Source organism: Nelumbo nucifera, chromosome 2, assembly GCF_055504915.1.
Source record: "Nelumbo nucifera cultivar China Antique chromosome 2, China Antique-T2T, whole genome shotgun sequence".
Lineage (NCBI taxonomy): Eukaryota > Viridiplantae > Streptophyta > Magnoliopsida > Proteales > Nelumbonaceae > Nelumbo > Nelumbo nucifera.
The window spans coordinates 46,194,599-46,209,204 of NC_142650.1; the positions used below are offsets into that span (position 1 = coordinate 46,194,599).

At 43.4% G+C, this 14,606-nt stretch overlaps 1 pseudogene across 1 annotated transcript in view; it reads left to right on the forward strand.

Moving 5' to 3' along the window:
* Positions 1 to 5,067: 5,067 nt before the first annotated feature.
* Positions 5,068 to 14,606, forward strand: part of LOC104602569 (uncharacterized) — a 28,247-nt pseudogene continuing 18,708 nt past the window's right edge. Inside the window, exons 1-4 of the transcript XR_016082444.1 lie at positions 5,068 to 5,928; positions 6,056 to 6,241; positions 8,688 to 8,791; positions 13,606 to 14,278. The product of XR_016082444.1 is annotated as an uncharacterized LOC104602569 (transcript). The remainder of the gene's footprint in view (positions 5,929 to 6,055; positions 6,242 to 8,687; positions 8,792 to 13,605; positions 14,279 to 14,606) is intronic.

A 14,606-nucleotide genomic window follows, 5' to 3' on the forward strand; every position in this document is an offset into this window, starting at 1 on the left:
AAACTGCGCAGTTCTGGATAAAGTCCCGCACCGAGGCCCTTATAGCTTGCCAGTGGAAGTCAGCGTGAATACGATGTAGCGTTTTTTGGATACCCTCGTGTGTCGAGTGGTGTATGCTGGCGATGATGGAGGGGATTAGGGGGCAATCGGTGGGAAGGTAGATCTTCTTTTTGTAGAGCACCAGCCCATCGTGGAGAGACCAGTTCGGGTTAGTAGACCCATACTGTATTTGTTGGACCAGGTCGTTCCATTCTGATGACTGTGGCAGTGTGTTCCGAATGTCTTCTAGTAGGGTGGCTCGTGGTTGGGAGATCGCATGGAGGAGCATACTATCTTCTTCTCATCGGGACAGGGCATTTGCTGCACGGTTTAGGGACCCTGCCTTGTAGTCCACCCGGAAATCAAAACCCAGGAGCTTGCTAACCCAATGTTGCTGTGGGGAGGTGGTCAGTCGTTGTTCCAACAAGTATTTGAGGCTGTAGTGGTTTGTTTTGACGACGAAGGGTCTGCCCCACAAGTATGGCCTCCAGTGTTGTACTGCCTTGGCTAGGCCAATGAGCTTGCATTCATAGGTGGGTAGTTTGAGATGGCGGTCAGCTAGCTTGCGGCTGAAGAAGGCTACCGAGTGCCCTTGCTGCTGAAGGATGGCTCCTATGCCTGTGCCGGAAGCATCACACTCGACTGTGAACTCAAGATCAAAGTTTGGTAGCTAGAGGACTGGTGTGGAAGAGAGGGCTTCCCTTAGGCTTACGAAGGCTCCATCGGCTGTGCTATCCTAGTGGAAGGCATTTTTCTTAAGCAGGTTGGTAAGCGGGGCTGCTAACAGGCCATAATTCTGTACGAACTTTCGGTAGTACCCTGTTAGCTCTAGGAACCCACGGAGGGCCTTGGCAGACTGTGGCCGGGGCCAGTCCTTGATGGCCTGAGTTTTGGAGCTGTCCACAGTTACACCTTGCCCGCTGATTACATGTCCAAGGTAAAGGACTTGGTGTTCCCCAAAGGAACACTTGGATCTTTTAAGGAAGAGTCAGTGCTGCTTTAGGAGCTCGAGCACGACCCACAGATGCTGAATGTGTTCCACCCACGTCTTGCTATAGACCAAGATGTCGTCGAAGAAAACCAGTACATATTTACGGAGGTGGGAGTGGAAGACTTCTTTCATCAGGGCCTGGAATGTGGAAGGGGCGTTGCAAAGGCCGAATGGCATAACTAGGAACTCGAAATGGCCATGATGCGTCCTGAAGGCTGTCTTTTCTACATCTGCGGAAGACATCCTGACCTGGAAATAGCCTGACCTGAGGTCTAATTTGGAGAAGAATTGTGTGCCATGGAGTTCGTCCAATAATTCGTCTACGATGGGGATCGGGAATTTATCTTTGACGGTTCAGCTATTGAGTTCCCTATAGTCCACACAAAATCTCCAAGTCCCATCCTGTTTGGGTACCAACAGAACTGGGGAGGAAAAAGGGGAGTGGCTGGGCCGAATGATCCCCTGCTGTAGCATATCTGCGCATTGCTTCTCTAACTCATCTTTCTGTCGGTGGGGGTAGCGATAGGGCCGAACCACAACCGGGTCTGACCCTACTATTAGAGGGATCCGGTGGTCGCAGGCTCTAGGAGGCGGGAGGCCCTTGGGTTCTTGGAAAACGGCTGAGTAATCAGTGAGAAGCCTCTCCACATCAGTTGTGCGCGAATTCTCCCCCTGGAGTGCATGTAGTTGTGTCTTGGTCCTTGTCCGGGTTCCCTGCCAAGTAACCAGTTTGCCATCTAAGTGGAAGGTCATGGTCAGGGCAGCGAAGTCCCACAGGATTGGGCCTAGCATGATCAGCCATTTGACGCCTAGGACGATTTCAAATTCATCCAAGGATAGTACAAATAAATCTGCTCGGAAGGATTCTTTTTCAACCTGAATTCTGGTGTTCTTGCAGATACCGGGGCTGTGAACTCTTCCCGTTCGCCACGGCTACCTGTAGTTGTGGCCTGACTTCCATGGGCAACTCCAACTTGCGGGCCGCCTGATTACTGATGAAATTGTGGGTGCCTTCGAAGTCTACCAGAATGCGCATGGGTTTCCCCGTTACTAGCGCCCTTAATTGCATTGTCTGGGAGGTTCTAATCCCTGTGATTGCATGGAGTGAGATCTCGGGTTCAGTTGGTGATGGCTCTTCCTCATCCTCTTCAGTCTCGTCTACTAGAAGGCAGAATATTTTCTTGCATCTATGCCCTGCGGAGTATAGATCATCGCAATTGAAGCACTGCCCCTTCGTGCGCCGTTATGCCATCTCGACTCGGGACAGACGCCGGATGGGGGGTGACACCCTGCTGCTCCCTGTCTGTGATACTGATCTAGAGGGGTTACCGGTGTGGGTCCTCTGCTCCCTGTTGGGCACAGGGGTAGACACTCCCGCTGGCCTTGACGGTGCCCAAGTCGTGGCTAGCCGTCCAATGCTGAAGGGTCCGTGAGTAAGCTGCATCTTCCGTTCAAAGGCGCGGGCGAGGTTCATTGCCGTAACCAGATTTGGGGGGTGCTGCATCTCTACGTCTACCCTTAAGGGTTTTATCAGCCTGTTGTGAACATGTCCACTTGCTGATCTGGCCTAACCGTGGCCGCTCTGGCAAGCAACGTTTGGAACTGGCGTTGATATTCAGCCACGGTTCCCATTTGCTTGAGATTGATTAGCTCACCCAACGGGTTGCTCGTCATCGGGGGTCCAAACCTGAGGAGGCAATAGGACCTGAATTGCTCCCAACTGAGCCCGGGTTCTTCTTGCTCCACGCGATAGAACCAGAGTTGTGCCTCTTCCGTAAGGTGGAAAGCTGCCAGGCTAACCTTGTCTCTGTCATCCGTGCGCTGGTTGCGGAAGAACTGCTCGTAGCGGTACAACCAACCTAATGGGTCTCCGGTGCCGTCGTAAGATGGAAACTCAAGCTGGCTGAATTTGGGGACAACTGCAGTCGTCGGTGCGGTGGCTTGATGTTCGTTGGCTGATTCTGTCCCGTCCGTGCGGCGACTGCTGGTAGAGGCTAGTCCCTCCGAGTTCTTTTCTTTGTTGGAGAGGAACACTTCTAACAGGTGACACAGCTCCTAAACATCATCTTTGACCTCTCGGACCTCCATACTGGTCTTTGCGAGCCTATGCTTCAATTCATAGACTCTGAAAGACAGCGGCTTCTATTCCCCCATGACGGTAGGCTCTGATACCAAGATGTTATGGGCCCGAGCGTAGGATCGCGTCACGGGTCGCTCCACCACAGGAACCTCAGATCTTTCCTTGCCCTTGGCCTTGCGTACAGGCCCTATTTTGACTATCTCGCGGGTGATTTGTCCAAGAGATCACCTAACTCTCCTTTACTCTCTTCCTTGACTGAATATTCAATATCTTCATTCAATAATGGCGTCTCCTTAAATAGAAGATTACAAGAGGAGGGTTCCTTGTTGGATTCAGATAGGTTAGTCCTAAATGGACTCAAACTCCTACTTCTAATTAGACTACCTACTTTTAATGGTACTACAATTCCTTCTAAGAATAGGGGACAATATAAGGGAGAGTGGGATAAGGGATAAGGCGCGTTCTCTTGACGTGTCCAGATAAGGGTGGGCCCACCCTATGAGCTGTCGCGTGGGCCCCGCTCTATTGCTGCTGCCGGGTGCGTGCGCGCAGTGCCGCACCGTGCGTGCGTGCGGTGCCGCTGCCGCGCAGTGCGTGCGCGCGACTCATGGTGCCGCTGTCGTGCGATGCCGGTCGTGTGCGTGTTGCTGCCTCAACTGCTGCCGTGTGGTGCGGGTGCTCATAACAATTAGGGGATTTAAAATTAATAATATTTAAGTTTAAAAATAATAATTTTTTTAATTTTATCAACAAATTTATAATTTAAATATAACTTAACATGTAATTTATATTTTAACTTAAACTATATGTATTTAAAATACAATATAAATATTATTACTATTAATTATAGTATAAATATTATTGCTATTAATTATAGTTTAAAATTTAATTTATATACATAAACTATTGTTACTTACAATTTAAAATATAATTCAAGTGTTTGTTGTTACTAAAAGCTAAAGAAAAGGAGGTATTTGCATTTTTTTCAAAGCAATAGGGGTTAAAACACAATGATGATTTATAGAATTGTTATAAGAGGAGTTTTTTTTTTAATTTTACCTAAAATTAATAAAAAATAATTACATATTAATAAAATTTAAGAATTAATAAAAAATTAGCATTAAGATCCAAAACATAATACAAATTTATATAGAGCATATATAATTAGCCATTTTCACTAAAGTGAAACTTGAATTATGTTAAAATAAATTAGACATAATAAAAAAAATAATTCTTGAATTTTACTTAAATGAGCATCGTTTAATTAAAAATATCATAAAGGTCCTTCAAATCTAAGAAAGAAAAATCTAAGAAGAGTTCACATTGGCCAACACATTGCACCCCACATGTAAATCTCAGCGTGCATTAGGAACACCTCTCGTGCTTGTTAGAGGTCGGCTTTAGTTAGTGCAAGAAACGTTCAAACAACCTTCACAGCCTTGCATCGAGAATATCTCTGCACTTTTGTGCTTTATTTCATGGGGATATATTCCTAATACAAGGCTATAATGGGTGTTCGAATGGGCCTTGCACTGACCGAATCTGATTTTTGCTTGTCATTGGGAGATTGTTATGCATACACAGTTAGATGTTCTGTGAGGCGCTACCGGGGCACCAATGTAATCTTATCTTAAAATCTAAATGTGCAAACAAGAATAATTGGATGCATACTGTAGGAATTGGGATCTGCTCCTTACAGAGGGTGCCTCACACCGACCTCACATGCACATCTCACCATGCATTGAGAACATCTCCTGTGAATAATAACATATAAGCACGAGAGATGTTCCCAATGCATGGTGAGATGTGCTTGTCAAGTTGTCGTGAGGCACCCTTTATTAGGAGTAGATCTGGTCTCGTACTGAAATTGGGATCTACTCATTACGGGGGTGCCTCACACCAATGTCACGTGCATATCTCACCATGTATTGAGAACATTTCCCGTGAATAATTACGTATAAATACGGAAGATGTTCTCAATGCATAGTGAGATGTGCCTGTGAGGTCTTTGCGAGACACCCTCTATCAGAAGTAGATCTAATCTCGTACTAGATTAGAATTTGCTCCTTAGGGAGTGTCTCACACTGACTTCACATGCACATCTCACCATGCATTAGATCTCCCATAAATAATAACATATAAGTACGGAAAATGTTTCATTTGCCGTGAAGTTATTGTGAGGCGCCCTCTGTTAGTAGCCCTTAAAGCGTCACTAATGCTGTCAAACCATGTTATAAAAAGAATAGTCTACTAGTAGCCCTTATAAATTACAGGCCACTGCGAAATTCTGAAATTACAGCCCATAGTCTATTAATAATCCTTATAAACCGCATCCTACCCGTGGATTTGTAATTAAGGCACCGGTGCAATGGGATCAGCCAATCAGCTTAGCTAAGCTCAGCAGGTGTCAATGGTATTGTCAGTTGGTTGTGATTAGTAGTTATAACGTTGTAGTTGTAGGGGATGTCGTCTCTTATAATTAACATGCGCAGTGCGCTACAATTACAGTTTACAAAGCAAAGCAGGCATTGGCCTTTCAGAATTCAGACTCGCCATCTTCTTTCTTCTCTGCATCCTTCATTCCTTCCCTATCTGACGAGACCCGTTATTAGTTTTTGCAGTTTAGGTGAGGGCACTAGTAGCAATGGCGTCTGCTATTTCGAGAAACACATATTGTTGCTTCATTCGTCGCAGTCTCCTCTTCTACAGTCAGCATCACTCGAAGCTAATTAAGGCATCATCTCCCTATATTCAACGCTTCCATGGAGTCCCGGACATTCCCCCATTTGGAGCCAACCCAGACCCAGCCATCCCATCGGTCTGTCATCTTATATATTCTTAACGATGTTTCAGCTTAACTTTATTTACCGGTTAAAATGAATGTTATCATGGAATTCATTCTCTTATGTTTTTTCCTGTTTTTCCTGCTTCGCTTTATTTTGCAGGTTAGTTATCTAGGTTATGGAACACAATCGTGCACTGTAATTCAAAGATGTCTATGTAATAGCACTACTGTTAATCCTGAAAACATAGCACCAAAGAAGCCTGTAGAATCTAATCATGAGGAGAGTGAGAAATCTGGCGAATCACAAAGGACTGGTGAAACCGGAAAGCCTGTTCGCCTGTTCGGGGCGGGGTAAATTTTTGTTACTCCATATGCTTCTACTATATTAGCTGAGATTTTTGTTTGACTAAATTATCCTTGGATCACTTTGCTATGAGAATGTAACTCCGACTTGATAGGCCTATTAAGTTTATTCAGATAGCAGGTTATTTCATGCCAACGGGTTGTATATCATCTAACAGATATCATTTAAGGGTATTTAATGCCAGTGTAGTGATATGAATTCCTTTTTTCTGTCCCAAATCTACCAGTTCACAACAAATTGTTTCACATTTTGTTGATTTACTTAGGTAACCTTTTTTTTTTTTTGAAAATTTACATAATTATGACAATAGCTGGTTAGGATTAAACTATGTAATTAGCTATAAATTTCATGTTCGAGGGTGAAAGGACTGAAGGGAATTATAGCGGTATCATACAATACAATACAATCTAATTTGGTTTATGTAATGAAAGCCAAACCTGGTCATTTTCTTAGGAAAAAGGTTTTGACTAATTCATTCCCACATAATGGATTGAATTCTCATAGCTGGTAATTATCATTGTACTGTAGCTATGGTACACTTCTCTGATCCATTCTTCAATTTTTGTTTTGAGGCACCAATTTCCCTTGATGTTTGAAAGAACACCTAAAATTGGATAAAAAATAGGAGTAAAACCTTTAAAGAATATAAAACATTGTAATTTTTTTATGAGATTTCATCCCTAGGGATTTCATCATATTCTAAATTCCAAATATGGAAATGCAGATCTTCTCAAAGAATTATTTTGTCCATAAAATGAGTGGCAGGAATAGTGTGCGAGTTGGAAAGCTAAAAAGGATAGGGTCAGGAACAAACTTACTTGAAGGAACCTAGGAGTAGCTCCAATAGGTAATAAAATGAAGGAAAGTAGACTTTGGTGGTGTAGTCATGTGCAGAGAAGACCATCTACAACACCAGTAAGAAGAAGTGATTTCTTACAGTTTGAAGGGTCTAGAAGAGCTATGGGGCAGACCAAAAAGGACATGGGTTGATGTAGTGAGAAATGATATTACAACTCATAATTTAAGAAAAAATATGGCAATGAACAGAACTAATGTTGGAACAGGAGTCATATAGCCAATGCTGTTTAGTTAGGACATGGTTTAGATGACGGTGTTGATGAATTCACATTTGAACTTTGATCCATCACTTGTCAGAGTGACCTTACAGTTCTAGCTTTTACTGAGCTGTCATTAATTGGAATTGTTACCATTCTTAAAATGCCATTGCCTGTGTCCATTAATTAAGTAGGCATTAACCAAAATGTCATTTATACTGATTATTAATAGAGAGATAGAAGATGGGACCTACCCCTAAAAGGGAGAGGGAGCATGCAGAAAAACAGCATAGCACCACACCCAAAGCATAAAACATGCCCTTATAAAAACCACAAGGTATAATGTCTTCCAATTTGACCTAACAACTGAGTCGACAGATCTTGATTATGGTGGGATGAAAATTTCAGCCTCATCAATAAATACGTTACCTATCAAATTTCAGCTTGTTCTACATGCTTTTTTGTTTATTTCAATGGCATTATACTTTACCTTCTCTCTCTCTCAAAAAAAAAAAAAAAGAAAAGAAAAGAAAAGAAAAATATCTCACCTCTCTGATGTAGCAGCCAACATCCATCTATCATGATCTGCTAGCCACCCTTAGCCAGGATTTTGTCAAAACCCAAAGCAATGAGAGTTTACTCTTTTCTTGTGTTAAAAATTTTCATTTCAGTTGATTTTTTTAGTTCCAGTTATTAATTTGTTTGTAGATATTTACACTTTACTCATTCCACACCAGGAATCTCCCCTTGGCTTCATACTTTCATAGTTTTGGCTCTTCTTTTCCTGCCATAGACTCCAAGTTATATCCAAAGAAATTAGATTCCAAAAAAATTGTATCCAACTCTAAAGGATCAACTTTGTGTGTTAGTTTCATGAAGTGGAAAGAAAAACATGTCACCTTCAAGGGCGACTACCTCGTCCATTTTAAATCTGTAATGTACTCATAGAAGTTGAAGAAGACTTTCACCATTCAAATGAATTCATCAACTTTTTCATGGGCAATTATTTCTCAGCAAGCAGGGTTTTAAAGCATGTGTAATAAATGGGTAGTGATGCTTTGTGTGACGTTGATGTTTTTGTATCAGCTTGTATGACTTCGATGTTACTATAATATGTCAGGCTTAATGCTGTTTGTGATTTTTAGTATTATTTTATTTTTACTGTTTTAACCAGTGAATTACCCATATGAACAAATGATGTTTCAGTAGGTAATGACAACCTATACACAGGAAGGTGATATGTATCCTTGTTTTGCTTCCAAGAGACGTCATGCTTTCAATGGACTGTTCTCTAAGGCACATATTCTTATTAGATATGGTTGACATTCGAGCAAAATCTGTTTTAAACAATCCATATGAATTGCCTCTTGCAGCCTGTTTCATGGTTGAGCTTTCTCTTTCTGATTACAACTGGAGCAGGGCTTATATTTTATTATGACAAGGAGAAGAAGCGGCACATTGAAGGTAGATTACCATGGTGAGTAGGATTCTAAGAATAGTACAAGGTTTTAGAGTGACAAAATCTCATGTAATTGGGGGCATCACTTTGACCCCTGATGACGAAACGACCATTTGACGGTAAGCCTGAAAGATGTACAGGCACACTTGACCTAATACATACTGATGTATGTGGTCCCCTGAGTGTTAGGACACGAAATCAACACGTGTATTTCATCACCTTCACAGATGATTTTTCACGATATGGTTACGTGTACCTAATGAGACACAAGTCTGAATCCTTTGAAAAGTTCAAAGAGTTTAGACAAGAGGTCGAGAAATAGTTAGGGAGAGAAATTAAAGCCCTTCGATCTGATCGAGGTGGCGAATATCTCTCTGACGAATTCAGGGACTACTTAAAGGACAATGGGATAGTATCACAATTAGCTCCTCCTGCTACACCACAACTTAACGGTGTTTCAGAGAGGAGGAATAGGACCTTATTAGATATGGTCCGGTCGCTTCTCATACACTCAGAGTTACCCACATCCTTTTGGGGTTACGCATTAGAGACTGCGATTTACGTGCTGAATCGGGTTCCAACCAAATCGGTTCCGAATACTCCATATGAACTTTGGACCGGAAAGAAACCAAGTGTCAGACACTTGAAGATTTGGGGTTGTCCAGCACACGTTAAAAGAACGAGTGCAGACAAGTTGGAATCTAAGACCAGCCGTTGCCTATTTGTAGGCTACCCAAAAGGCTCTGTAAGTTACCTTTTCTATGACCCAAGTGAGCAGAAAGTGTTCTGCAGTCGAAATGCGCAATTCTTGGAAACCGACTATATCCTGGACACCCATCGTCAGGAAGTAGTTCTTGATGAGGAGAGCTCAGGAGCAGTGGGAGATGTCCCACAAGTTCCAGGTAGTGACCAACTTAGAAGATCCACTCGGGCATCCAGGCCACCAGTCCGTTATGGTTATGACCAGGATAGTTACCTGGTGGAAACCTTGACTAGTGAGGAGGATCCCGTGACTTACGCGGAAGCTATGTTGGACATAGATTCCCAGAAGTGGGTGGAGGCCATGAGGGCAGAGATGGACTCAATGGAGACCAATGGAGTCTGGACTCTAGTAGATCCGCCCTCCGGGGTAAAGGCAATCGGTTGCAAATGGATTTACAAGAGGAAGAAGGGCCCCGATGGTAAAGTTGAGACCTTCAAGGCTCGTCTGGTGGCGAAAGGGTACACTCAGAAAGAGGGCATCGATTATGAGGAAACCTTTTCGCCTGTGGCCATGCTTAAATCCATTAGAATCCTGCTAGCTGTAGCAGCATACCATGATTATGAGATTTGGCAGATGGATGTCAAAACTGCATTCCTGAATGGAGATCTTGCTGAAGATATCTATATGCAGCAGCCGCAAGGCTTCGTTGCTGCAGGTCAGGAAACCATGGTATGTAAACTTAACAGATCCATTTATGGGCTTAAGCAAGCTTCTAGAAGTTGGAACATCCGTTTTAACTCTGCTGTCAAATCGTTTGACTTCGAGCAGAATCCGAATGAACCCTGTGTCTACAGGAAGTACAGTGGGGATAAGGTTACCTTCTTGGTTCTGTATGTAGATGACATTCTACTCATTGGGAATGATGTGGGAATGTTAACTACGGTGAAAGTATGGCTTTCGCAGCAATTCTCCATGAAAGACCTTGGAGAAGCCTCTTATATACTGGGTCTTCGACTCTATAGAGATAGATCGAAGCGGATAATAGGATTATCCCAATCTGCTTACATTGACAAAATAGTCAAAAGATACAGCATGGAAAACTCCAAGAAAGGAAATGTTCCTTTCAGGCACGGAGTCACTCTCTCCAAGAAGATGTCTCCCAAGACGTCTGAGGAGATTGATGGCATGAAAGACGTTCCTTATGCCTCAGCCGTAGGGAGCATCATGTATGCCATGCTGTGCACTCGTCCTGACATAGCTCAGGCACTGAGTGTAGTAAGCAGATTTCAGGCCAACCCAGGGCAGGAGCATTGGACTGCTGTGAAAAACATACTTAAGTACCTTCGAAGGACAAAAGAGTTTTGTCTAGTATTCGACGGTAGCTCACTACAGATCCAAGGGTTTACAGATGCCGATTTCCAGTCAGACCCAGATGATAGAAAGTCTACATCTGGATATGTTTTCACGATAGGATCGTGTGCTGTTTGCTGGAAAAGCAGCAAACAGGGGTCCATTGTAGACTCCACGACCGAGGCCGAGTACATTGCCGCAAGTGAGGCTGCCAAAGAAGCCGTGTGGATGAAGAAGTTCGTTCACGAGTTGGGAGTAGTTCCGTCCAGCACATCACCCATCCCATTGTTGTGTGACAACAATGGAGCCATTGCTCAGGCTAAGGAGCCACGAGCCCACTCGAAGTCGAAGCACATCGAGAGGAAGTACCACGTACTGCGGGAGATTGTTGGTAGAGGGGACGTCCTGATTCAGAAGGTAGCGTCAGCGGAAAATGTAGTAGACCCATTGACAAAGCCACTATCACAGAAAGTGTTTGAGAAACACGTGGAAAGCATGGGACTCCGGCTAGTACCTGATTGGACCTAAGTGCAAGTGGGAGCTGTTAGACAGTTTTGTATGCCCTTAGCTTCAATCAGAATGATGTACTTTATGAGTTTATTGTAAATGAATAAAGATACATATTTGATTCATGTTCCCTTGGTATGTTTCTGTGTAATACCCTTAAACTAGACACTTAATGAGACTCGTGTTAGTTTAGAATGTTCACAACCAGTGGGTCGGTCTGGGGAGACCTATCCTGACAAGGCTGACACTGTGGTGCCACCAAGTCGGTTGGGGTGGCCTGTCTCAGCTGCCAGGGTGAGACCCTAGGCACATACAGTGTAGGATTAATTGAATCTTTGAACTGGACCAGATTTCCAGTATTGCCCTGGACCTTGGAGATTGATGGGCAAAATTGGAAAGTTACACCCGACCCCTAGACTCGATTATGATACTGCACTATGTGTCGGATTGGGCTATCTTTGATGTACCAATCAGTGAGATCCTTAGCGGGGGTCAAAACCTGGGTATGTTGGGACAGTCCGAGAATTCATCTGAGTGGGTGATCATAGTGACAGGATCAGCCCCTTTGTCGGACAAAGGTAATGATCGGGGATGCACTCTCACTGATGGAAACCAAGACTACCGGCAGCCGATTTCAACCGTTGAGATTTGTTTTTGCAAAATATATTTTATATCAGATATATAAGTATATATATTATGGTTTCTAAAATATTTGCAAAAGGTTTTAATTCCCGGGATCCATATAAGTGGAGAGTGCAACACTGTTCCTTGCAGCCGAGGGAGAGGTCCTCTCTTGTCGGGCAGTGTATGATCATTATGGGCTGAGAGGTTAAGTGTAAGACCATTGAGGATAATACCTGATGGGCTAATCTTGCATCTGCCCACAGTCCCTGGGTGTTACAAGGTGGCTTGGCCCAGGGACCACTTAGTGTAAGTGTTGGGCCCATAGAGCCCATTTGATGGGTTTCAGGGGGTGCACTGTCATTAACAGTGTATTCGGCCAGGCCTTGTAGCAAAGGCTGGGCCGAACCCATGTGGCTGATGTGTAGATCAATGCTTGGGTCCCACGCCATACAAGGAAGCCCAACTGGGCAGCAATTTGGAAGCCTTTTGAGTACATAACCTTAAATGGGCCTTAAGCCCATTTCGAACTGGGCTGATTTGATCAGTCATTTAAAGGGGGCGAATTCTAAAGAGGGTCAGCTGAAAGGATTGGGCTTAGACCCTATCCACTCAGAGAGTCCAAGATCTAAATGGGATTTAGATCTGGAAACCTCCTAATTAGATTAGGAGACAGCTGATCTTATCTGCAGATAAGATAAGGGTTATCCCTTATCACTAAGGGACTTCTAACCCAAATATGATTTGGATTAGCAGCTCCTAATCTGATTAGGAGCTGATCCCTTTTGAGATTATAAAAGGGGAAAGGGGCGGCAGCCTACTACACAACAACATCCATAGCATTCTTCTCTTTGAAGAAAGAGAGATTGAGAGATTTCCTGCATACTGCGAATTCTCTCCTGCCGCCACCTTCCTGCTTTTGCCATTCCTTCAGTTCGATCTCCAGTTCTTGGGAGCAATCAAGATTGGATCTTGATTTCAATCTTTTAGGGAAAAGATTGGTTGGAGCTGTACTCAAGTCGTCCAGTTGATCCTTAAGAAGGGTCAAGTTCTTTTGGAAGAACGTTGCTGATTCTGCTCCACCCTGCACTGCGCCATCTTCAGTGGGAGCAGTTTTTGGATCCTTCCTTGGGCGTGAACACCTCTGTTGGGAGATAGTATTTCTCCGTATCAGGTATTATCCTCTCCCACTCCTTTCGGTTCAGATCTGGTTCAGTTTATGGTTCAAGATTGATCCTTGAAAATATGATTTTCTAAATAGGGAATACGATTCCCAGTTGAAGGGAGAGATAAAATTTTTGAAATTCGCCCCTTATTCCGCAATCTTTGGGCGTCCATAGGATGGATCTCTCATCCCTTCAGATTCCCCTTCCTTTAGGCACCATAACCACACATCAGAGACAGGGTACAAATCACCCTTTCTCTTCCTCAAGATTCTACCAAAAGTATTAGTGCCACCATGAGCCACCTTCCATATAAAGAAGCAAACTCTAGGAGGAACGAGGAAGCCCTTCTGTACATCTTCTCATGTACACCCTTCCCTTTTTTGAATGAAGCTTACCTTTTCTCAAAAAAAAAAAAAATTACAGATTGAAATCCAGTGCTGGACCCTACACCCAAATGGTGATTTCTCTTCTAAGTCTATGTTCAGGGCTTTGATCACTGGTGAACATCATTCCTCCTTTCCTTACAAGAAAATCTGGTGTAGCCACATCCCTTCAAGAATTTGCTTCTTTGTTTGGGAAGCTTGTCTCCAGAAAGTAAATACTTGTGATCTCCTGCAGAAAAAGCTTTTGGGAAGACGCTCCATATCTCCTCATGTTTGTATTCTATGCTTCAGCGAAAGTGAATCTGCAGATCACATCCTTCTTCACTGCAGATTTACCCAAAAGATATGGTCCCACTTCTTGAAAATGGCAGGTTATATCTGGGTTTTTCCAAAACATATTATGGACACATTGCATCAATGGCAAGGAACAGGGTTAAGTAAAAGGGGTAAAGTCTTTTGGCAATCAGTGCTACATGCAGTGTTGTGGGGTGTTTGGGATGAAAGAAACAATCTCCTCTTTGACAATAAAAGCAGAACCCTGGAGGAATTAATCTCAGATATTACTTACCTTTACAACCTCTGGACGGTGAATTCATATCTGTTCAAAGGACTTTCAGTCAATGATCTTAATAGAGATGTTTACCCCTTTCTGTTTCTCCCTCATCCCCATCCAACATCCTTGAGGCACCCCGTCCCCATCAGTGAAGGAGTGATGACCCTTAACTTCAACGGTTGTGCCTTAGGTAACCCTGGATTAGCTGGTATTGGAGGTACAGTAAGGGACGAAAGGGGCAATATATGCTGGACTTTTAGTGGTCCAATTGGCTTGGTTGACTCCACAAAGGCTGAAGTGATGGCTGCTCTCACCGGAATCAGGATAATAAAAAATTTGGGAATTCAGAATTTGACCATTGCAGGTGATTCAGCAAATACGATAAAATGGTTAAGAGACAAAGAGGGGGGATCCCTGGAGACTGAATCATTATCTGACAGAGGCTTGGGATTCTTTGGACTGTTTAAATGTTAACTTAGTTTGGATTCCTAGGGAACACAATCATACTGCAGATGGCCTAGCTAAATTTGATGTGTATTTGGAGCATTTG